Consider the following 23198-nt stretch of genomic DNA (forward strand, 5'->3'; position numbering starts at 1 on the left):
ATCCACCTCAAATTTCTCAAACTGCAAAATATAGGTAAAATAATAATCTTTATGAAAATATCTACATGTGCAACCTGCTTATTGGCCATTGATTAATAACTTTTTAGACACTTAAGGTTCATTACTGTGTACTTCAATCTAGGAATAGTTTATATAGGGTAGGCTAAATATTTACAATTTTGTTTCAATGAAATCTCAGGTGTGTAATTATTATAAGCCACATATCATGTTAAGCAAATTTCTAATAAGCGGTCCTCTTTCTAATACTATGAGTCTGTATAAGATAACAACAGATTTACGATATAAAAATAAATAAAATTGTGTTAACAAATTTTGACCTCAGAGAATTAATGGCCTTATATCATTTTGCAAACCTGATACCCTATGGTCTAAGATCCTTTTAGATTGCAGCTTGTCCTGTGACAGACAACACCTGATTTTGCCACCCATCTCTATTAGCCATTGCAGCCACCTAGGACAAAAGAGCTAAATTATGGGAGAAAACCCTCAGCAGCACTGTCTAGTGCAGCGGTCGCCCACCTTTTAGACCTCACGGACCACCGGTTGGCGACCTCTGGTCTAGTGGAAGTTTCTGTGATGATGAAAATGTTCTAATAGCTGTGCTAGTCAATAAAGCAGTGACTAGCCCAGTGATGGGCAACCTTTTGAGCTTGGTGTGTCAAACTTCGCCAAAAAACTGAGCATAACTCGGGTAGTGTGTCACTTTTGAGGAAAAAACATTATTTCGCAAATGTTTCATCCTCGGCATGCGGCCACCTCAGTGGCCCGCGTGTCATCAGAAATGGCTACGCGTGTCAGTGCTGACACGCGTATCATAGGTTCGCCATCACTGGATTAGCCACATGTAGCTACTAAGCACTTGAAATGCAGCTGCTGGGGCTAAGAAACTGAATTTTTAATTTGTATTGATTTAAATTAAAATAGCTGTATGTGGCTAGTGACCCCAGTATTGGAAAGCACAGTTCTAGCAGATGAAAGATTCCAGAGTTGGCTTTGTGCTGTAGAGACTCCCATTATCAAGCCATCCTAAAGTCATCCCTGAGGACAGGGCGCCTGGACATAGGGCTGATCCACATCTGAACTCTGGGCATGCAAAGTTGTTCACTGGGTGACTGTATGCTACTGTAACATCACTGGAACCCCTTTTTGACTTCCTGAAGGCAGGACAGATATGCCACTGACTTTCCAGACAGTCACTATGCAGACAGCTGAGTGGGAACTTTACCTCTCCTGCGTTTCCTTTACCTGCCTGGGCCTATGGACCACTTGAGAATTTGCTAGGAAATCAGAGTACCACCACAGGGCTCTGGAATTGGAATATCCAGGATGGAGTTAGTGATCTGTTTTGGATTAGTAGTAAGTTTTAGGATGTACTGTTATGATAAGCAAGGTCATGTGGGTGACTCCCTGAAAAAATCCAGCAATGCCATCCCAAGTCTCTAAATGTTAAAATGTGAGCATACCTGAAAAGCACTTAAAATACAAATGCCTTGAAAGTCTCATAGAGACTTAACTTAAAACTTTGTAAAAAGAAAAACTATAAAATGAAAGAGCACACCATTTAATTTCCTAGGATTAACTATATAAGCTATTTCCCCTTGCCTTTCAAAGACTATAAGCTCATAAAAATATCCTCCCCCATAAATGCCTTCTCTACTGAACAAAATGAAATGTCATCAGCATATGTAACAGAAGGAAAACATAAAGGTAGAGAAATGATGTGCAGAAATGTTATTAATTAGGATTCACTGTCGTTCTCTTCTTAGCCCTCTCAAACTTACAGGTCTTACTTATTAGCACATGCCAAGATGCAGAAAGCTAACAATTAAATCATAAATCCACGAACCCACATATCCATCCAACACTCATCCAATTAACATGCCCAATTCTACTTTCTCTTCTCTCATAAATTACACAAGCATTTAAGCATTATGCTTTTTAAATTAAAAAACAAATCTTTAAAGTAGGCAACTGAAAATGGAATTACTTAATAAAGGTTTATCTCCTTTCGGAATCTTATCAAACCAATCATTTCTGCAGGCAAATATGAAAGTTAAATTAAATGTTAAAGATTTCACCTAATTGTGAATTGAAATATATACCCAACAGCTGTTATATTACTGAGTTGGCTATCTTTCTATTTCTTCACTTCAGCTTGAAGGGAAAAAAAAGCAAATCCCTCTTTCCTCAGTTCTTTCAATGTTTCCTTGGCAAAAAAAAAAAGTAGTTTAGTTTCAGTATCCTGAGTTATAAAATACCATTTGTTTCACTCACACAAGTGTTATATGAAGTTTCTAAAATGCATTGTGATAACTATCAGGTATCTGGAACTTTTCTCAGAGCACACACCAGAATACTGCAAAAAGAAAGAAATTAGATGTATGTATGTGATAGGAAGTACAGGAAATATACTGAATTTCCTACTGAAGTTTTAATATTGAAAAAAGGTTTATTACCTAAATGTATGAATCATCACAGCTGATCAAGGTTTTACAATGGGAGTTTCAAAAGGTAAACTTACAAGGAGACGATTTTTAAAAGTAACAATGCAAGGATTTCCTATTCTCTAGTACAATATCTGTGATTCAATCCATTTCCCCTTTAAAATATTTAAACAGGGAATGTGGAAGTCCTACCCAGAAACATTTGAAGTTCACATCTTTTACTTCAGGTAACAGGATCCACTAACATCAAAAGTCTAAAAAGCATTCTAAAACTAAAATATTCATTATTTCAACAATCCTAAAATCAACGATTCCTTTAATTATATTAAATACTCAAGGTCGATATCTACTTTTCCATGAGATCTCATTTAAAAAAAAAATCCAACAGGAAATGGCAATTGCTAGGAATTATCAAATTTGGTAAGTTGTTCTTTCAAAAGTCCTTGATAAGCCCCACATCATACAGTTCAATAAACCAAAATTAATGGACCTAAAAATATATATAGATCATCTATGGTGGCTATCAAACAAAACAGAAATTAGCATGCTCGTCATAAAGTTTGCACATAAATTCTCATTAGATTTCATCTTCCAGACAGATTTTTATACCTGAATGAGGAATGCTTTTTATCTGTGAATCCTGTGGTAGCCAGTGTATAAGTCTGGGGAGGCAAGTCTACTCTCAAGAATCTGATGAAGGCAGATTCTTAGCTGAACCATTTTTTTCATCAGAAGAAATCAGTATTACATAAGGAGAAAGAAGTAAAAAAACGAACAGCAGTAGGGTCTAAAAGAGGCGAAGCCAAGGCGTATTGTTTCCTAAGAAAAGAGGAATCGGTCTTCAACACTGAACGAGGTGCTCCAAACTACAGAAAGAATTTTTGATGACACATCAGGTTCTGCGTTTTCCACTAGTTCTATTTTTCCCCCTTTGCCCTGGTGACAACCAATCACGTAGACAGAAGAGAGCCTTCTCTCCAAACTCAGGCCCGTCCCAAACCACTAACATGGACAGGCCTGAACAGTCTTGGGCACCGGCGGTGTGTGGGAGACAGTGGCATTCCTCGCACTGCACGGTGCCAACACCGCTACAAAGTGCAAGATGAAACCAGCACACACCACACCTTTTGGAGGCGGTCTCCATAAAAAAAGATATTTTAGACTTAGTGCCTGGCAGGGACGAATGGAAAGTTTAAGCTGAAATTCTGGGGCTCCAGAGACTGCCCAAGCCAAGTATTTCATTACTGATGAAAGCAGCTTGGAAGTACATGAAAAACTGCCCCTTACCTTTTAAAATCTAATACAAATACGTGGAAGAGAGTGTGTATATGCAAAGTGTGGATCAATATTAAGTCAAGATGTTTGTCTAATCTCTGTTGCTGAGTCAAAACTTAATTTTTGTCTGAAACAACCTCATTATTTCAAATTTAAAAAAAAAGTACATTCTGGTGGGCAAGAATCCAACAAATCCCAATACTTTTCTTAAATAAACCTTATAAGCACACTCATACTTTATGCCTATAATGGTTAATACCCTGAATGTTTAAACTTCTTAAGCTCTATGGGCAAAGCTATAACAACAAATGCTAGCTAAGACAATGCAGCTAAAAAAAAATTAAGCTAAGCAAAAAAACATTTATGGGTTCCTTAATGTGGAACATACCTGTTCCATCAGCAGTAGAGAAATTATTAAACGCACAGGTTTAAAGCCAAAGAGACCTTGGTTTTAGTCCTGGTTTTGTCACTTATTGAGTGTAATCTTGGGCATGTTAATTAATTTGAAACCCAGTTTTTTAATCTGTAAAATGGGAATAATTATTAGTATAACAGTGACTCAATGAATACTATAAATCAGCATGGTGGGCATAGTGCCCAGTATATAGAAAGTACAAACTAATGAGTAGCTATGATTAATTTAGAATTATTCATGCAATCTTTTTCATTATTATTGTTAACAGATTTTTAAAATACCCAATTGCAATGGCACATTTTAAAACCAGAAAATATTATTAAGACAGAAAGAATTCTCGATACTTTTAAAGGTGGCAAACAGAAAGCATATGAGAAGGTAGACACCTGCATTTTTATTTTATGTATAAACATATTCAATATTTTTACAGAAGTCATATTTAAAATATCACATTATTTTTACTGTATTTCACTTTTTCCCTATAAGGACCATTATACTAAATCTATTTGAGTTATTATTCTTCAGTTTTCCAAATATTAAAAAAAATGATGCTGGAATGATACTGAACTTGGTGGAAAGGAGCTTTTTTGGGAGAGGAAGGAATATGGGCAACTAAAAATAGAAGTAAAAAGAGTAGATGTGAAAATAAATCTTCAGCCATAGCTACATCATGTCCAGAGATAACTAGCTGAAAGGAATTAAAAGAATTGTCAACAGATTTAAACAAAGTTTGCAAATCTTTTCAGATACCCTAAACCAGTGGTTGGCAAACTCATTAGTCAACAGAGCCAAATATCAACAGTACAACGATTGAAATTTCTTTTGAGAGCCAATTTTTTTAAACTTAAACTTCTTCTAAGGCCACTTCTTCAAAATAGACTCGCCCAGGCCGTGGTATTTTGTGGAAGAGCCACACTCAAGGGCCAAAGAGCCACATGTGGCTCTTGAGCCGCAGTTTGCCGACAGGCCACGGCCCTAAACTAGTCTTTAGTATCTTTGTTTCATCTTCTCCCTCTGATCTCCTCTGCTCCACAGCTTAAAAACAAATGAAGGGAATCAGAACTCTTCTACCCATTTAGTTTTATTTCTAGACAGCAAACCAGTATAGGAAACAAATAGCAGGCAAAGATCTTATTAAACATAAACAGACATTACAGCTTTGCTTCTGATAGCCTCAGCTAAAGTCTCAGAGTTAAGGTAACTGAAACACAAGATTACTTACTCTTTGACAGGCTAGCTTAATTAATTGTGATTCTTATCACCTAAATTGGAGTCTGATTTAAAGATTACCATTTACAGTGCATAGCAAATTAAAATGCTGAGCAGGAGGTAAATGGGGAAGAAAGGGACTCACCTCTCTCTTCATCAGGAAAATAATTTATAGCTGAGTCTGTGGGATTTAGGTTAAAGATTTATAAGGAAAGTTGGTCTGTTGGCTTAGAAAGATTCCAGAGGAAGTATGACTAAGAGACCCCCGAGGGAAAGAAAGAAGGAAAAATCAGGTGACACAAACAATGGGTACTGGACCATTTGTAGAATAAGTAAGTCACTATTACTGAACATCAATTAGGAGCCACACCCCAGTAGTATTCTACAGACATGATTTCATTTATTATCTATAGCAGTTCAAAGGTGTCCTTATTATCCCCAATTTCAAGCTTAGGAGATTAAGACTTAGAGAAGTTAAGTCATTTGGTCTAGGTAGCAAAGCTCATAAGTAGTGACCCTACGTTCAGCTTGGACCTTTCTCTCCACCAGAGTCTACAAGCTCCATTCAGAAAAGACATCTATCACGTGTTTCCCAAAACTACCTGCCGTCTCCCCAATTTAAAGGGTAAACAGGTATCTGATGCTTGATCCCAGGAGCAGCCATAGTACTCAGAGTTTAACTCCCACCAAATAAGCAAGTTGGTACAATTTGTATAATTCTCCCTCACTATAAAACATTCTGAAATGCAAGTAATTAACACTAGAAAGAGAAAGCAAAGGGATCGCCTTGAACAACAAGAGGAAGTTGGGGGCTCCAGTGAGCCTTGCTGTCTCCCTCGTGGTTCAGGGTGAACGTGTGTGTGGGAGCACCCACTTCTCTCCCATTTATATCTGGTAATAGATTTCACAGTCGAAGGTATAAAATGCAATGCTAGAAATGCTTACAAATAATTAAGCAAGGTCTTCCAGTGTAACTTGAGAAGCCCAATCCTGTAAGAATTAAAGATCCTCCGATCATGAGAGGGCAGAGAGGAACTGGATAGAAAGATGCTACTGGTGAAACTGAAGACCAGAAAGAAGTGTTCTGATCTAGGTAGGAACCTCACTAACTACACGGAAGCAAGACGCTGGCTGACCAAGGAGAGAGAGCAAAAGGAGGGGGGGACTGCCAAAGTGGAAAATCTGTCCAGCTAGGCGGAACAGGCAGTCTGAAGAAAGCCTGGATAGAAATCAGAGAAAAGAACCACCAGAATCCATTCTAATAACTACAGAGAGAACAGAGTTTTCTCTCTGATGTATTAAAATACCAAAAAGTACAGAGAACTGCAGTGAATCCCCCATATATCCTCATCCTAGACTCCAAATGTAATCTCTTATTGTTTTATCACATATCTATACAGCAATCTCTTACTTTTTTATACATTTCAAAGTAAGTTACAGAAATCAATTACTATGGACTGAACTGTGTCCCCCTCCCACACCAAATCCATATGTTGAAGCCTCAACTCCCAATATGACAGTGTTTGGAGATGGAACCTTTGGGAAGTAATTACGTTTGGATGAGCTCATGAGGGTGGGTGGAGCCATCATTATGGGATTAGTGCCCTTGTAAGAAAAGATGCCAGAGACTTTCCTCTTTCCCTCTTTGCTATGTGAGAACACAGAGAAAAGACAACTGCTTGCAAGCTAGGGAAGAGCCCTCCCTAGAACCCAACCATACAGGCACCCGGACTTTCAGTCACCTGAACCGTGAGAAACAAATTTCTGTTGTTGAAGCTACCCAGTCTATGGGATTTCATCACAGCAGCCCAGGCTGCCTAATACACCAATATACTACACCCACAGAGAGGAAAGAAACCTTCAGTCTAAGGGGGAAAAAAGTCAAATACCAACTCTACAGGTATTTAGCAAACATTCCCGAGGCAGTGCTTCCTAAATGCAGTATGCATAGTAAAAACCTGCTTCAGTGGGTGAGGGTGGGGTTTAGGGTTCTGCATTTCCAACAAGCTGCCAGGTGCTGCCCAGGCTGCTGGTCCGGGGACCACACTGGGAACAGCAAGGATTTAGGATGAGTCCATCAGTCACAGAGAGAAAATCTAGATCACAGTGGGAGACAGGATCCTAACAACCGTCATACTTCACACTTACTGCCTAAACGCCCCAGATCCCAGTAGCTCAACTTCTGAACCTGTGTTGGGCAGATGATGCTGACCGACGCAGAGGGTCTAGCCAAAAACTCTAATTAGATCTGATATGATACCTAATTAGATACCAAAAGAGAGAGACTAGCGAGAGAGGCGCTGCTGTTCTATGTATCTGTGTATCCCTGGTGGAAAGGGGTCACTTGGCCACAACTTGCCAAGTTCCCACAGTAAGTTCAGGCCGGAGGCTAGCACCCAGTTCTCCTGATGCCCACACCAGAATGTTTCCCACCTCCTGCCACATTCGAGGACTCGGCCATTTAAGCTGTGATGGGGCTGGGGGAGGCGAGGAGGAGAGTGACAGGAAATGCTAGAAAGGCTGATCTAACCATCACTACAATTGCTGCTAGGACTAGCACTACTGCTGGTCGTTCTCGTGCACTGAACACCTGGTGCTGACAGCTGTGTTCAGCGCTGTGTGTGCTTTGTCTCATTTCATCTTTATAACCCTGGAGGTACCGTGGCCACCTCCACCGTGCAGACGAGGAAACTGAGACTAGGAAAAGTTAAGCACATTGCCCAGAGTCATGCCAGCAGTAAGTGGCAAGAGTAGGATTTAGAAGAACTGGTCAACTTCAAAGCCAGCCATAGCCGCTCTGAATCTCAGTTCCCTCATTGCGCAGACACGCCGCATGACAACATTCTGGTGGTTACAAAGCCAGGGAGAGCTTGAAAAATCTTTGCAGGATGTGGATGGAAAAGCACTTGGCAGCGGGAGACACACACAAGTACAACCTTTAGTGACCAGAGAGGTATGTTTGTTCAACTTGAGCTTGGACTGGTGGGCCATTTTCTCGCCAGCACCTCGGTTTTATCAGGATTGAACCCCTGCCAGCCCACTCAGTTAGGCTAAATATTTTCAGGGCAGCATTTATTAAATATTTTCTCATAAGGCTAAACTAAGCACATTCTTCCCCAAGGACGTAATGGGTTTTTATCCAGCTGAATATGGCTGGCTAACTTATCACTTTCGGCAAAGGTACAAATGGACTATTCTGGATCATCGCTGGGTGGAGAAGGAGCCCAGCAAACAACCTACAAGCACATATATTTTGTAACTTATATTCCAAAGGATTCCAAAATGAAATCTTACTAAGATATGCTTAATAAGTATATGAAGGGAGATAAAGTGCTCATGACGAGAGAGGGAGAGAAGAGAAAAAAGATTATCTGTGGGATTGGGAAGGAAAAAAAAAAAAGGCAAAAAAGACAAGAGGCCAGGAAATATTGAACAGAAATTTCCCTACCAGCTAATACATAAAAATTACATAAGAAAATAAGATACAGTATTTAGTCAGGGTTTTTTTTTAAATAACAGTTCTTTTTAAATCACTGATACAAAACTAAGCTATCCATGTATAATAAAGGGTACAATTTTGAGGTGAAAGTACCAGTAAACACAACCCTAAACAATGGTGTGAGGAATCAGAGTTGTTGTGGTGTCTGTCTGTTTTTAAATGAGCAATATACTTTCATTACCTCAGACCCCTGGTCGGCAAACTGCGGCTGGAGAGCCACATGAGGCTCTTTGGCCCCTTGAGTGTGGCTCTTCCACAAAATACCACGGCCTGGGCGAGTCTATTTTGAAGAAGTGGCCTTAGAAGAAGTTTAAGTTTAAAAAATTTGGCTCTCAAAAGAAATTTCAATTGTTGTACTGTTGATATTTGGCTCTGTTGACTAATGAGTTTGCCGACCACTGCCTCAAACAAATGTGATTAGTTCTGGTGGGCTAATAAATTCTCATATATCTCATTTTCTGTGATCTTGGCTAAAAAAAATTCATGGCTTATTCTATTTATGATTTTCTTTTTAAGTATAATGATTTTAGATGTGCCAATCTGGGCAGCAGTTGGATCATATCATTAAATTCTCAAGCTTAGGATAAGAAAGCATACAATGCTAGACACTTATTTGTGCCAGTCCAATCTACCCTTTTTTAAAAAACAACACCACAATACTGATATACAGGAGACCCTACAGACAGAACAGAAGCAACATATAAAACATATGCTGATTACAGAAAGAAGACTGCCTGTGTACCCCAAGCGTCTCAGAAATAAGGAAAAAAAAAAAAAAAATATATATATATATATATATATATATATATATATATATATATGATCGCTGAGAACTGGGTATTTTTATAATTGCTTAAAAATCAGCAGAAAAAAATGTAGCTATGTCAAATAAATGAGAGCTAAGTGGTGAAAGGGAAGGAGTGAAGTAAAAAAAAAGTAACTGGATCCAGATAAGAAACTACTCAATCAGTAATTTTAACCAACGCGAGTTTCTTGCTAGAAAATATACTGGTAACAATTTGCAGATAGCACATGACTAAAACTTCCCAGTGAGAAATGGGAATGATAAGGAAAACGTTGATTTGCTATAATGAAAATACCTGTAATGTTGTTAATTAAAAGTACCCGGTGACGCAGGCTGGGGGCGGAGGGGCGGCCCAGGGGTGGCAGCAATCACTGATCACTGCAGGGTGTTCCTCTCCGCATTCTCATCTCAGAGTCGCCTCTTTCTTAACCACCTATGCCCCACTTCTCCATTGCACCACTTGCTCTTCAGTTGAAAGGGAAGTGATAAGGCCTGAGCCATGGGAGGGAGGGAATTTTGTACATTTTGTTCTATCAGATTAGGCCTCAGTAACTTTATGAATTATGAGCTGTCAACTTCTTTTTCATCTGCTATAGAATATGCTTCTTAGAAATTGTGGCTATAAATAAAACAACAGATGTTTTTTGCTGGCTTCCATGGGAGCTTGGGTAATTTTTTTAAAAGGGCCTACAAGTTAAGCAAATTAATTTAAAAGGCTATATTACGTTTCCCCCTGTTGGTCACTTTTTGCATTATCTATTTCAAGGCACATATTCATTTTAGGCCGAAAATACTTTTGGGGGCCATTTAATGTAACCCCTTGGAGAAAACAGAAAGGGATTTAATTTACAACACGTTGCAACCTTTTTGTGACTTTTATGTAAAAAAAAAAGAAAATACTCCGTACCTATGCATGGTTACTATAGCATATGAAAACAGTTGAAAAGCCATTGTGAAGTAATAGGAAAAAAATATTAAGACAATAGGTGAGGACATGAGTTCCAGATATGTCAATCACAGGGGAATAGCTCTAGGCCTTTACTTACACATCAGGGAAGTGGGAAGGTTTAGCTAAGAAGTTGTAACATAATTTCTAGTCCTTCAATTCCATGATTGAAAGATAAAATCAAAGAGATCACATGACCAACATAAAATTACTAAATTATTTAATCATGAGTTACTCTCAAAACAACTCTATTTTCTCTTTAGGCACTGCATTGTTGCAAATCTGGCAAAAATCACAGGGGATGAATGAAGTTGGTACCAAGTAAAAAATTACTTCAAATATGGGGATAGGAGAGGTAATGACATTAAATAAATTAAAAATGACAATTTAATTATATTTCATTGGTCTACTTTAACTTATAATTTCTAACAGAGGGAGGAGAAGCTTTTTTGAAGTAGTATTTTCAAGTGAGATATAAATTTCAGTTTGTCAGAATGAACAAATTTAAAAGGACTGAAACATTTCTCCAATGTCTATATGTAGATCTAAGAGAAGACAACTAAGTCACTACATGTTCTTAAAGTCAAGACTACCACAAATCAGAAACTGTCACTTTAACTCAGTTTCTATACATCATGAATTAGGGGATGGGGGATGGAGATCATGAAACATGAAAGTCAGGCTGAGGGAGTGAGGAGGCAAGAAAACAGTCACTGGCCTAGATGCTGCTCTGGTCACGTAGGTCATTTTCTTGAGTCATGATAACAGCCTTGTGAAGGACATCAGTCTCACTTTGTACATGGGAAAGATAGAGGTTAGGTAACTATGGCAAGGTCACCTGACTAGTGTCTGGCAGAGCAGACACCATAGCCCAAGTCAGTCTGAAGTTATCTCATCATGAGGAAGGTTCTATCATCATCCCCATTTTACAGAGGGGAACACTGAGATTCAGAGAGGTTAAATGATTTGTCTGGGCTCACAAAGCTGTACCAGTCAGAGCTTATGTGGTTTAGAAGACATAAAGTCATCTTCCTTCCAAGGGATCCTCGTGTACTAATTCAGTGTCATCCCATGAGTTCCTTCAGGGCATACGGTTTCCGTAGAGACTGCACCTTTTCTCGGTACAGTCCAGTGCACTACTCTGGAAACTGGGCTGCCAGTCCACGAAGTTAGAAAGATAAGAGTTCTCTAGTTTAAGAACAGACCCGGAAAGTAGGGAGCTCAAGAACAGCCACTCCCTGACCGGCCCATTTCCTACATACTGTATTTTTAAAATGCTATGATATTCTACCGGATGTTGAGCATATCTGATCTACACCCACTATATGAGAGAACTTCCCATTCATGATGACAACCAACCCTCTTCATCCTTGAAAATCACAGTATGAGGCCAACCGTTTCCATGGCCCTCTCTCTACCAACTGATCACTTTGGAAGACAAGACATTGGTATACATGAAAATAAGTCCAGAGTATCAGTATCATAAAACCGCACACTCGAACCCCATATAATTAACCAATGTCACCCTAATAAATTTAAAAAGTTAGAAACTGAATTAAGTTTTTTTAAAAAGAAAAGAAATCCAACAGAATATAAAAATCAGCACCAAGCAGAATTGATACCAGAAATTCAGAGAAAAAAAAAATGGCTTTTAGTAATCTGTAATGATGGGGTCCAATTATGAACCCTATATGTGATTTAAAATTTTCTAGTAGCCACATTACCAGTGAAAATAAACAGGTTAAATATTTTATTTAACCCTATATATCCAAAATATTATCATTTCAGCATGCAGGGGTGGGCAAAACTAGGTTTACAGTTGTATTACAAATAAATAATACAAGAAATAATACAAGAATAAACTGTTTCACCTACTCACAACTATAAACCTGCTTTTGCCCACACCTGTACAATCAATATAAAAGCTGTTAATGAGATATATTATTCTTCTTTCGTTCTTCTACACTCTTAGCTCATCTCAGCTTGACCCGGCCACACTACTCAATTGGCTCAGTGCGACTGTGACACATGGTGGTGGACCCTGCACTGGGCAGCATGGCTCTAGAAGGCAGTCTTCGGTTCTCAGTGTGAATCTGGTTCTCTGGAGAATGTGTGAGCTTTGAAATAAAACTAAAAAGTTATACAAAGAACCAACTTCCTTATATCCCGAGAGGGTCAAATAAGAGTTCTGCGTTCTTTACTCTCAGCGGGTAAGGTTAACTTAACGCTACTGTAGAGGCATTGAGTCCGGGTGGATGGGAAGGAGCTGGGGCACCTGCCGTGTTCACTACCGTAAACACTAAGAACACCAGGAAGCAGGTATCCTGGTGTCTGTCACAATGCCCAGTGCGGGGTGGGGACATTAGGCAGACCTGTAAGTTGATTCTTCAGATATGCCGTGGTCAGTAAAGCTGTTTCGTCTGATGGCTCTCTGTCTGCTACTGGCTACCCTTAGGATGAGTATGAAGTGTGTCTGGTACCTCCTGCTAGACACAGTAAGCTGACCGCAGCTGACATAGGTCCCATTTTCAGGGCAAGGCTGCCACAGTCTAGCTATTAAGTCAGAAAGCCTAGTCTGCTGAGGTTCACATCTTGACAGCTTGAGCTGTAATCATTTCATTTATAAAATTAGTGATCATTAACATGTCTGATATTGGCTACAAGATAAATGAACAGAAGTTAATACTAAAGGGGGAGGAGGCAGAAATGCGTACCTAGTATTGGAGGCAGAGGCAGGGAGCTGTCTTTCCTCCTGATAAGATGGTCCGCTGGCCTGTATTTTGATAGCCCAGTACCTTCAAATTCAAAGTCTCTACTTAACACACCCTCTATACAGAAGCAGCAGCTTAATAAATCAATTCTTACACAATCTCAGCTGTGTTGGTCACAATACTAAATGCTGGGCTTCAAACCCCTGCTAAAAAGGCAGCATGACATGGGACCGTGGACAAGGATGGAGGAACTTAGCTTGTGCTGTCTCCCTTGTAGCAGGTGCCCATGTGGTTTGCTCTCAGGCCTAAAGCCTCATTTTTTTCCAAGTACATGGAACATGAAGCTTAAGCCCAGCTCCTAACCAACACTTCTAAGAAAAAAATGAGCTGCACAGCTCAAATATCTGCTTCCAGTTTGGACCCAGAAGAGAAACTCTTCCTTTAAAAAGTCAAGCAGCTATTGTTTTATCCAAATGCAAAGTATTTTCCGGGTGCCAGAAACTGGAAGTGGCAAGCAGCTCTCAACTCAGATTATATGACAACATTATAAATCGCTAAAAGGCCCTGAATCAAACATTACTATTCAGGAAAGGCAACAAGAAAAGAACAGAATGGCAGTGAGTGTGCTCCTCCTCAGAGCTCTGAGTCTGAAGGCAGTGGGATGCCTGTGCCTGAATTTCTAAGGAGGGATTTGAGGAGCTCACCTTAAGAGACAGTTGACATCGGGATTTAGCAAGTCAGCAAGGCTTTCTAGGTGTGAATTTATGGTTTTAGGGCTTGGCTATGCAGGTCAAACCCTGCTAGCATGTGCTACTTTATGATGCTACCCAGGAAACTGACTCTCAGGAGGAAGTGTGCGGTCTGTAAAGTTGTGTCCACACCACCTGCACTAAACAGCTTGAAAAGATTAATTTCAGATGTAAATCAACATTTAAAGAAGGTGGTTCAATCATACAACTTAACAAACGGGAGATAAATAATCCAATCAAAAATGGGCAACGGACCTAAATAGAAACTTTTCGAAAGAAGACAGAAGGAAGGCCAAGAGACATATGAAAACATGCTCAACGTCACTAATTATCCGAGAGATGCAAATCAAAACAGCAATGCGGTACCATCTCACACCTGTCAGAATGGCTATCATCAACAAATCAACAAATGACAAGTGTTAGTGAGGATGCGGAGAAAAAGGAACCCTCGTGCACTGCTGGTGGGAATGCAGACTGGTGCAGCCACTGTGGAGAACAGTATGGAGTTTCCTCAAAAAACTGAAAATGGAACTCCCATTTGACCCAGTAATCCCACTCCTGGGAATATATCCGAAGAAACTAGAAACACCAATCAGAAAGGATATATGCACCCCTATATTCATAGCAGCACAATTTATAATAGCTAAGATTTGGAAATAGCCTAAGTGCCCATCAGCAGATGAGTGGATTAGAAAACTGGTACATCTACACATGGAATACTACGCTGCGGTAAAAAAGAAGAAATTCTTACCATTTGCAACAGCATGGATGGAACTGAAGAGCATTATGCTAAGTGAAATAAGTCAGTCAGAAAAAAGATAAATATCACATGATCTCACTCATCTATGGGAAATAATGGACAACATAAACTGTTGAACAAAAACAGATTCATCGATCACTCTGTCAAACTTCAGAGGGAAGGTAGGGGAGAATGGGGTAAGGGAGAGAGATCAACCAAAGGACTTGTATGCATGCATATAAGCCTAACCAATGGACACAGGCAACAGGGGGGTGAGGGCATGAGTGTGTGTGGGGGATTGGGAAGGTAATGGGGGATGAGGACACATATGTAATACCTTAATCAATAAAGAAATTTTTTTAAAAAATAAAGAAGGTGGTTCAAGATCACCAAGAGAATGCAAGCTTTGGGAAGTCACTCATGGAATCTGTCCCAAAATCATCAGACAGGACACAGAGGATGTGATCAAAGAGTGTCTGTTCATACCCATCTATAAGGAGGCCCATTTTCCCAAAAATGTTCAAGAACTCTTGTTCAAAGAAGACAATTTGAAGATGAAACTTACTAGTACGATTGACTAGGATCCATCTGAGATTCTCAACTAAGAAACCTTAGGTAATTTACTTAATGTAAATGAGAGAACAATTACTTTAGAATTTGTTTGACCTGGGTTTAAATGACCCCTCTGCTTCTTTTGCTCGTGACGGTAGTGTCTCCAGAGCAGGGACCCGGAGCAGGGACATTAATCTTGTACCCTGCGCTGTGTCGGGGGCCTGACACATGGAAGTTTTTAGTGAACACTGGTTCGACTCCTCTAAGTAGAATCTTTCTGGACCTCAGTTTCCTTAGATGTAAGTTATATGGATCGGGTTATCATTTTAAGATCCTTTCAAGTGCTCTATGAATAGTATTATGAATTGAACTTGATGCTGGAAAAGAACTGAACACTTATGTTATGTATTTCTGCTACCAGTACTGAACATAAACCCTGAAATAATGTAACATCAAGATTTTAACACCCATAAGTATTAGTCCTTTCTTCACCCAGTACTTGAAGACAGTATATGAATAACTCAGAAATTATTGATGAACAATAAAAAAAAAAATGGTATGGTGTTAGGAAAAACAAAAAACAACCAACCAAACAAACAAAAAACCCAGATATTTGCCATATAAAGTGACTATTTGAAAATGTTCATCAATCTGTTCTGGAAAAGTTGTCTGAACAAAGAAAGGAGAAGACCATTTTGCAGAACACAAGAAAAAGTACGAGCAGAACATTTTAACGTCACAGTGTAGTATGTCCATTTTCCCAACCCTAACTGACTGTCATGCCTGTATTACTCCCCTTTGGGGGTCTTTTTACAGACAGCAAGCCAAAGGCATAAATGGGATCAACACTAAATTACTAAAGGTTGGCCCTATGTTAACAGGTTTCTCCTCCAGGGTTATGTTTGCGTTTCAGCAGGATCTGTGGTAAACAGGAGGGGGTGAAATCTGTGGGTCGAGGAAACTTCACAGCTCTTCCTAACAAAGAGGCAACTTCTACTGTCCATCTGTCCACATTTCATCGAGTTCTGAATCCCTTTACTTGCTGATTTGGGAAAACACCCGGATGTGCAGGTAAGCTGGGCCTGGCGGAGCCACGCAGCTCTCACCTGTCTGTTGCTCCCACCGCAGACTGGGCCACGCAGCATCCTACATCCCTGATGGTACACATCACTGTGGTAGCCTGCCGGCCTTTCCCTGGAGGCCACACCCTGAGGAGGTCACTCTCTCCCACAGGACAAGTACTAGTGCCTCACTGCCTCCCACTTCCCCCTCCTGCCCCCCCCCCCGCCACACACACACACACACACACACACACACACACACACACACACGTGCGCGCGCACACAGCTGATGGGTTACAGAGTCACAAAAGGCTGGGTGAATACATTGACCTTCAATAGGGAAAAGCCTACAAAACTGAAAAACAGGAGGCCATCCTGAGCATTTCTGTCTTTCTTTCCCAAATTGACACTATTTTTCTGCCTCCGTTATTTCATTCTCTTGCTAATCCTCCTTTTCAATCTATGAACTGCTCAGCGCCTTGTGGGCCCTCTGTCTCCCCTGCTCAAAAACCAGCCTCCCAGTCAGGGTCTGATCAACAGCTACCCTGCAATGAAAATGACCAACTAAGCTTCTCATGTTACCACATCAGACGGACCTGGTAGATGTTAATAGGGTCTCCAGCCAAAGTTTCCTAATTGCAGAATTTCAGGCATAATCTTCTCTGAAAACACACATGCACACGTATGACTCTTCAGTACTTTGCTATGAACGAGTCATTGAAATGTGTCTAAATAAGATCATTAAAACACTCGGGTCAATGGGTTCAGCAGAGCTGAGACCAGACGAGCATGTAGGACACCCACCCCTGCTCACTGTCAGTGCTTCAACAACCATCAGCTTCAGACCACAATGGCAAAATCAAGTACTGTAACAATAACACCTTAAATTTCTGTAGCATTTAAAAGATAACAAAATGCTTTTATACCTTTTTTTAACCCTCAAAACAGAGAGAGAGAGAGAGAGAGAGAGAGAGAGAGAGAGAGAGAGAGAGAGAGAGAGAAGAAAGGAATGAAGAAAGAAGGAAAGGGAGGGAGGGAGGAAGGGAGGGAAAGGAAGGGAAAGGAAGGAAGGGAGGAAGGAAAGAATAAAGACAAGTTAAAGAGAAAAGCAGGGATTTTTTCTTATTAACCTATTGCCTTTCTCTACCTGGAGGTCCAGGTAGAGAAAGGCAATAGGTTAATAAGTAAGTAGTAAGTTCAGGCTACTTTCATTCACGAACAGAAAAACACCTAGTTGGGGTAATCCAAGTTGCTTTGAATGAGGTGCAGTTTTAAATAAACAGATACTTACCTGGTTTTAAAGATTTCTGTAAATACACCCCTATGAATTCAGTATCCATACTTACAACTGGGTGCTTCAGAGAAAAGAATAAAACCACAAAGGCACTCCTTCACCAGGCCTGCAAAGCCCACGTCTCTGAGGTTTTTTTGAAGATGTTATCAGCATTTTAATGTGAAACGTCTTGTAGACCCAAGTCCTAAACAATCATCACTGTTCGGGAATTTTGCAAAAGTATAAATAATGTTCCAAACAGCATAAGAACATTCATGAATGTGCATATTATAATCTCTCCATTACGGGGGTGGGTAATGACAACAGTTACTAATACTAGAGGAAGTAGCTGCTTCACACTGACAATGTGCTTCACTTTTGCCCTCTGAGTCCCTCCCACGTTATAAGAAGAGCAGTGGGAACAGTCAGGGTGGGGTCCTGAAAGAATACTGTACCATGAAAGTACTCAAAATGAAGATACAGCTCATTATAAATTCACAGACCCATTTCCCCCAAGGACTATTTCATGGAGCCTAGCTTCAAATTAATGCTTGGTCCATAAGGGTCACGAATAAGTAGCTGACAAGTGACATTTGTTTAACCCACTGCTGAAGGAGACGATAAGGCTGAGCCAGAGGCTGACCCAGATAAAGATGCCATTCGCATGCAGCTTGGTGGAAAATGAATACCTCCAAAGACTGGGGAGAAGCCCTGAATTCACCATTTGTTCCTGCGCAACACTAACCTCCCTTCACCAGGGCGAGTGGGCTGTCCCTTTCACATCCGTGGCATGGAAAAACCTGTATCTGACAAAAACTTGAGAGGACTACAAAGTGAATACCTCGAACATCAGGGGCCGAAACAATTCTCCTTTGGAATTTTTTAGAAAATTAGATGCTGCTAAATTTCATCATCCATTTAGAAAGCTTAAAAGTTAAGCTCCTGGAGCCATCCAGTGACGAATGTCCCAGGCCACTCCAGATTTATTTCCCTCGAAGGATGGCTCTCCCAGCAAGGACAGCTCAGGGCAGCATTGCATCCACTCATGGTACAAAATGTGGCCTGACTTGTGTCAACCGGGGACAAATGCAAGAGAAGGATTTGGAGGTTACCCAGTGGAAAATTAAGGAATAAGATTCCGGAACCTCAGGAAACCCTGACTTAATTTAAGATATTGCTTCATTTGCCTCATTTAAAAAAAAAAGGGGGGGGGGGGAACTGTACTTATGCAATCTACTCTCCTATATTATATAAAGTGTTAAGACCTAAAAGAAACATGATTATGGTTATGAGCCAGAGCTAAGCACTTCCCAGGGTGTCTTCCCTTAAATCGCACCAAAGTTGTAAAAAGTAAGTTACAAATGGTAACTAACTCAACACTTAGTTCCATTCGGGCCAGCTCCAATGTAAAGTTGACCTAAATATTATATTAAATCAGTGTTCCAGAAATGTACCATAACCCTATCCTTAGAATTCCTGACACAGAGTCATTTTTTAAAGTTAAAAATAATTTTTCCCCCTCAACTGAGGATATGTTAATTGATTTGAGAGAGAGAAACACTGATCCCATGGGCCCCAACCCACAAACTTTTGGTGTATGGGACAACGCTCTAACCAGCTGAGCCACCAGGCCAGAGCCAGGGTCATTTTTTTGTTGTTGAAGACTTCACTAAAACAACGCTCTTTTAAAGATGCCCTTTTGAATAAAAGTTTTAGATGAAAATACCGTAAGATGACTTCTGCTTTATAAAGAGATTCCAGTGTCCCAAGACCACATCATTCATCCTCTATTTCTTTCTTCCTTTCTTTTTTTTTTTTTTTTGCAAGTTGGACTGAAAAATCCCTCTGCTCCTTTTCAAATCTAAAAACCCGCTCAAAATTATTTTCAGCAAACTTTCAATTTTCCATCCTAATTGAAGAGGGGGAGGATAAGGGAAGGGACTTGACCATACAAAACAACAAAACCTCTGAACAGCTATGTTTAGATTTAGAATGCAGAATCACTCTGTCAGGAATGGCTCTCTCCTGGTCTGGCCTTATATTTGCTGACAGTCCCAGAAGAATAGGAAGTTCATAGAGCGATCACCAGAAGTTTGCTCAAACGAAAAGTTGGGTCAGCTGACTTATGTAACGTTTACGTGCCGCATTTATGACCAAACGGCAAACATTTAAAAAATCACTCAAGATTTTGGAAAGATTATAAAAATACAAAAGAAAAAAAAAATGGGGACTCATGGGAAAATAAAAGGAAGACATTTCATAGCTCTTTCTTGGAATTGATACAGATCGGTTTATAGTTCATTGTTTGCAGTCATTCCATCAACTAAATAAACTTGCCACCTGCTTAGTCAAGTGCTGAGAGAAATGACTACACCAAAATGAAGCAAGCATTTCATTTACCGTAAAGAACTCTAATAAGGCAAATGTGTGCAGCTGGAACTAACTTGTACCACATTTCGCCAATCCCCCAGCTCATGGTAGGTATTTGCAAACACCTCTGTAAGTTCCAGCTGTTTTTAGTTGATAGCTGATGCTGGGAGCATCTTGCCTAACTTACTGGGCTATTCAGTTTACTTAAAATAGGACTCTGAACCCTTTCTTTTATGAGGACTAGATCCATTTATTTTCAAGTCAAATAAATGACCCAGAGATAAATTTAAGTTGAGCTCTTTTGAAAACAGTGATATTTCACATTGAATGTGCTCCTGAGGCCAGAGGAAATGTTCTTTCCTTTCCTAAAATTTCTAGCCAAGTACGAACAAACCCAGTTTCTTCCCAAGAATATTTGTTTTCTATTTCTCCGAGTCTCGTTTAAACGGGCTGGAACCTTTCACAAGAAAGAGTTATTCCATTTGCTAGTTGCTCTCTCTCCAAGTGCAGTTCGAGTCCTATGGGACACATAAGTCCTTGTCTGAAATGTAGGATAAGTGTCATGAAACAGCCTTGGACACTGGGAAGCCACAGCTCAATGCATAAAAGCAAAGATGTGAGTGAAGACCCACTTTAAATCGAAAACGTGGCAACCAGAAATACCACCAACCATTAATTCGTTCATGGAAACAAAAAAGCCAAGGAAGCAAAAACATTCAAAGAAAAAAAGCATGCATATTAGTACTAATTTGGGGAGAAAAACAGCAATGCAGATATAATTAGTATTGCTAGAAAAAAGAGACAAGGTAAAAATAAATTCACATTCATCCTGAATTACTTAATTACAATTTTTTCCCCCCACCAACTACTGTGCCAGGTATTATGTGAAAACAAAAACAGACAAAATAACCAAACTAGGAAGGCTCAGGGAGAGAAGCAGAACGAGGCAGGTTTATAACCACTACGCTGCACAGGCAGCTGCCGCTGAAAGGCAGCGGGCCATCACAGAGGCGAGTTGCTTAGAAAGCTAGGACGGACGGGTCATTCAACACTCCCCACACACTCTGCCCAAGGAAATAAAAAGTCCACAAAAAGGCCTGGGGCCTCTGGCTTAGGAATTATAAACCTCTGCTCTGATCACCGGTAAGTCTCTTAAAAAATATGAATTTACTACTAGAATATGACTTGGGGATAAAACAAATTAAAACTTCTAAATAACTTCTAGGGTTTTGAAATTCAGAAAACACACACATCCTATAGTTTACTATTGAAACATTATTATCCCAAACCCAGTACAACAGATGAAAACCACATTTAATTCTACTTTTTCTTGTTAACGTGACGGCTTCCCCATACTTTTAAATCCTACACACTCCCTTCCCTATCTCCTTTGGCATTTGATTCTTTTTTGGTGAAATCAGTAATCTCACCAGTGACAAGCTTTGCTTTCAATAAGTCTATCTGCCAATTTAAACAGCATCTCCTAACCTAAGGCAACCGAATAATGAAAGACACATGTAGGTACTTGCCCGTCATCAGTCACAAACTCCTCAAGTCCGCCTGCAATTGAGCCTGTAATTCTGCTGATCCTTGGTTTGGGACAGTGTGCCAAGAGGGGTTTAGGGTGGTTTAGGTCTTCGTCTGAACAGCAGAAGAGAGATGCAAGGGGCTGACCTTTTTTTTTTAATCTCTGCTGGACTTACTGTGAAACAAGTCATAAGCTCTTCAGTTCAATGGGATGTGAGGGATTGCTCAAACATTTGGCAAACATTAAAGTCTTAAGACACCAAATCGTGAATTCTGCCTCATTCCTGCTGGTGAACTGGAGGCAGTGCTTTCCAAGCTCAAACTCATGATCCAACCAGAACATCTCCAAGATCACCCATTCCTGTGCACAGAGCCAAGGTTCCACCAACCCCCAGCGGGGCAGGACCCCGCACAACTCCTGATCCAGGCCCTCCCTGGACGATAAGCAGTTTGCTCTTTCCCCCTCTCCCAGTGCTGTCAACTGTGTGCTTTCCTCTGTGAGTACAGAAAGACATCAAAAATTTGCAAAGTCTGAAAACTGGACTCATGAAAAGGCTGGAAGATTTGAAAGAAAGAAAAGGATCTGTAATCCTGGCCCACAGTTTGCAGCTGGGTTGACCATCAGAAATCAGTGGCTGATTAATCCAGGTCTACAGGAACCAAGCTCTCCACACACCGCAGCCCCGACCTGGAGGCTGACTTCACCCACCCTTTTATGCATTTCCTGTGTTAGTCAGCGGCTCACAAATGTCCAGCCCCCCCTCACTTCTGCCAAACAAGTGAAGCCCTTGAGGACCATTAGGGGCTCGAGCAAACTCATTTTAAAAACTACTTTTTTTTTCTTTTTAAATAACAAATTACACTGAAAAACCAACTTAGCAAACACCTTTACACTTTCCATCTTCTGAACCAAGGCCCTGAGTGACCTCATGCACAGACTACCAGAGATGTGCTACAAAGGTTTTACCAAGAGTACACACTAAAAAAAAAAAAAAAAAAAAAAGAGTACACACTTCCAGCATGCTTATTAAATCTGGAATTTTACAATATTTTAAAATCAAGTCAAGGATTCAGGAATTTTTACTTTCACAATGACAAAGGCAATCTTAGCCAACAGATCCACTGTATCACCTATCTGGCCAAAATAACAAAATGGGATCCTTATCTGAAAGGAATAGCAGTAACCCATTGTATGCTGATGGTTTTGAAGGCAAATCTTTAGTATCTAAAAGTTGGTTGTGTCAGAAAATGAATCCTATCTCTTACTTCCCCTTCTCCCTTGGGGAGTCTCAGGGCAACAAGCTGTATCAGGTTAATTTCAGCACATGCATAACCGGTCAACACACACAGTCTTGACTTAAAAGGACCTTTTAAGACATGCATTAGGTTTCCCTTAGCTCGGCAGCACTGACAAGTATGTCTTGAAATCACCCAACTAACCTTAAGAGCTTGAAGAGTTGATTCAAAATCCGCCAGCAGCACTGCCTTTAGAACAGCAGTCAGGTGGGGACACGCAAAGCTGGGCTCTCCTAGAATGGCTGCCGGTCTACACAGGAAGTCTCAAACGCACGCATGGATTGTGTTTCCAAAGCTTGTTTGTAA

At 40.2% G+C, this 23198-nt stretch overlaps 1 protein-coding gene across 4 annotated transcripts in view; it reads right to left on the reverse strand.

Moving 5' to 3' along the window:
* PIK3R1 (phosphoinositide-3-kinase regulatory subunit 1) overlaps positions 1 to 23198 on the reverse strand; it is an 84553-nt gene that overhangs the window by 29030 nt on the left and 32325 nt on the right. The window lies entirely within an intron of this gene.

The sequence above is a fragment of the Eptesicus fuscus genome, chromosome 4 (genome assembly GCF_027574615.1).
Source record: "Eptesicus fuscus isolate TK198812 chromosome 4, DD_ASM_mEF_20220401, whole genome shotgun sequence".
Lineage (NCBI taxonomy): Eukaryota > Metazoa > Chordata > Mammalia > Chiroptera > Vespertilionidae > Eptesicus > Eptesicus fuscus.